General features: G+C 43.5%; 1 pseudogene; it reads left to right on the top strand.

Moving 5' to 3' along the window:
* The first annotated feature begins 484 nt into the window (after positions 1-484).
* On the top strand, positions 485-875 carry LOC120227727 (annotated as a pseudogene).
* The last annotated feature ends 1955 nt before the right edge of the window (positions 876-2830 follow it).

Below are 2830 nucleotides of genomic sequence, written 5' to 3'. Positions count from 1 at the left end.
CTATCAGGGGATTACTTCCAAGATATTCAGTTTGGCTGGTTAAAGATTACGTTCGGTGGGGGGTAGGTGGGGGTGGGGGAGTTGAAACTGCAGGTAAAGTATTAAGTTTTGGTTTACTGATATGGGGCATTAATGTAAGTGACTCCATTTTGGACTTGTAGTTTTCTATTTAACAACTGCAAACCGGCATTTGTGAGTTGGATTTTAGATGCAGGACCTAAAAGCATCTGTGAGGGGTTTATACTTTGTCTGGTGGGCCCTTGGGGACTGCTGAAGGGGAATGACATGACTAAGGCTTGGCCTGAGAAAAGTTAACCCAACAGTGGTGTGTAGAATGAATTGGAAGGTAGGAGACAAATTAGGAGGAGGCTTTTGGCCAGGTGAGAAGAGTGAAGGTAAAATCCAAGGTAGAGTGTAAGGAAGGTCAGAGGAATGGGAAATAGTCTTAAAGAATTTGTAGGGTTTGGTTTCCTTTCCAACCAAGGCCCGGCAGAACAGCTCCCACAAAGATGGGTGGTGAGAAGAAGGAGGGCCGTTCTGTCATCAAGGAGGCAGTGACCAGAGAACATACCATCCACATTCACAAGCTTATCCACTGAATGGGTTTCAAGAAGTGTGCCCCTTGCGTACTCAAAGAGATCTGGAAATTTGCCATGAAGGAGATGGGAGCTCCAGTTAGGTGTGTTGACACCAGGATCAACAAAGCTGTCTGGGCCAAAAGAATAAGGAATGTTCCATACCATATCCATGTGCGGTTGTCCAGAAAACATAATGGGGATGAAGATTCACCAAACAAGCTCTATACATTGGTTACCTAGGTACCTGTCACCACTTTCAAAAATCTACAGTTAATGTGGATGAGAACTAATTACTGATTGTCAACTAAAGGTATAAAATTGTCCCCCCCCGCCAAATCTGTAGGGTTTGGAAAGTGACTGAGTGTGAAAAGTGAGGAAGATGGAGGAGCCAAAGACTGGGCAAGGCTTTGCAGCCAAGTGCCAGGCAGAGTGGTCAGGTTGAGTAGTGCTGTCTTGGCTTACACTCGCTTCTATGTGTGTTTATGAAATTAGATACTTTCTAAATATCTACTGGTTCACGAGTTCGAGCCCCGTGTTGGGCTCTGTGCTGACAGCTCAGAGCCTGGAGCCTGCTTCATACTCTGTGTCTCCCTCTCTCTCAGCCCCTTCCCCCACTCTCTCTTTCTCTCTCAAACATAAATTTTAAAAAATTAAAAATAAAAAATACCTACAGAGAAGGAAAAGGCCTGTAGAAACACGTGCTATAAGTATTATAATTACTACTACTTTCAAGAAAAATAAAAATAATGCAGGGAACACAACAGTGACATATAATTGTAGTCAATCAGTTGGGTGCAGTGGCATTGTGTTTTGATTGTGTTAAAAACAAACAGGCTCTTCCAGAGGTGGTAATTGTTTATTCAGTTCAGTTATATACTGGACTAAAGCCTTGGTGTAGGTTGTGTGTCAGTTATAAAGATGAATCATTCACAGAACTGTTGACAGGTGTACCCATCCAGGTGGAGAGCTGAGTTACATGGGAGAGGTATGTATAGGTTGTTATGGGAGAGCAGATCTATCTGCTGGTTGACGATTCAGAGAAAGCTTTGTATGGAGGAAGTATGAAATGCTGAGCCTTGCAGGACAAGGTACTATTTGACATGCAGAGGTGAGCAACAAGGACATTTATGGAAAAGGGAGTGGAAAGAGCAGAGCACAAAAAAAATGGAGAGCAACAAGCTCTTTGGTTTGGATGGAATACAAATAGAAATTGGGAATTCTAGAGGAGAAGAAGCATTTTTAGGAGAGAAGATGATTTCTGTCTTGGATATATTGAGTATCTGGCTAAACATCTGGCTGGAGGGTATTTAAGGAAATTAGAAATACAGGACAGAGCCTCAGAAAATGGTCAGGTTGGGCATATAGATCTGGGTACCTGTGTGGAGGTGAGAGTTGAAGATTAAGAGGGAATGAGATTGCCAAGAAGGGAGTGAGGAGCAGGCAGGGAAAGATTCTGGGACAGAACATTGGGGAATCTTTGCATTTAGGGTGTAAGGAGGGAGAGGAGGAGCAGAGGAGGAGGAAGGGAAGGGGTACTGTGATGGAAGCAGAAGAACCAGGAGAATAGAGTATCTCGGAAGTCAAGGGTGGAATATGTTTCAGAATTGGGTAGTCAAGATGGAGCAGGTGATGGCTTCTGACTGTGAGAAGAGGGAGCTTATGTGCGAAAAGTAGGCCAGAGCCAGACCATGGAAAGTGTTTTAGGGGAGAGAGAGTATGGTGTAATAATTTGATCCTGTCTCTGTTTGACTTCAGACAATTCACTTAATTTTTGCCTTAATCTGTGCCTCAGTTTCTACATCTGAAAAATGGGCACAATGATTGCACAGACCTCATAAGGTTTTTATGTGAGGGTCACATATGTGTGTGTGTTGCTTTGAACAGTGCCTAGCACAAGCTAAGTTCTAAATGACTGTTCACTATTATTATCATTATGTGCCAAGCCGACAAGTTTTGACTTTACCTGTGGGTGATGGGAGTCATGGATAGACTCCAGCAAAGGCATGGCATGATCTGAAAGCAATCACTTCTTTCACCCAAGACCCAGTTGGAATCTGAGAATCAGATAAAATCACTTGAAAAAAGAAAGTGCTAGCTATTGCAGTGATAATCTGAGAAGGAAAAGGGATAAAAGGCTTTGGGAATTGGCTGCTAGGTTCTTGGTGAGCTCTGAGTTTCCAAGGAGTGGTGGGAATGGAAGATAGAGTACAAGGGGGGCACCTTGGTGGCTTAGTCGGTTAAGCGTCCGACTT

This window comes from Hyaena hyaena, unplaced genomic scaffold (genome assembly GCF_003009895.1).
Source record: "Hyaena hyaena isolate Hyena2069 unplaced genomic scaffold, ASM300989v1 scaffold_2984, whole genome shotgun sequence".
Classification (NCBI taxonomy): Eukaryota; Metazoa; Chordata; class Mammalia; order Carnivora; family Hyaenidae; genus Hyaena; species Hyaena hyaena.
This window is presented reverse-complemented; position numbering and strand designations above follow the sequence as displayed.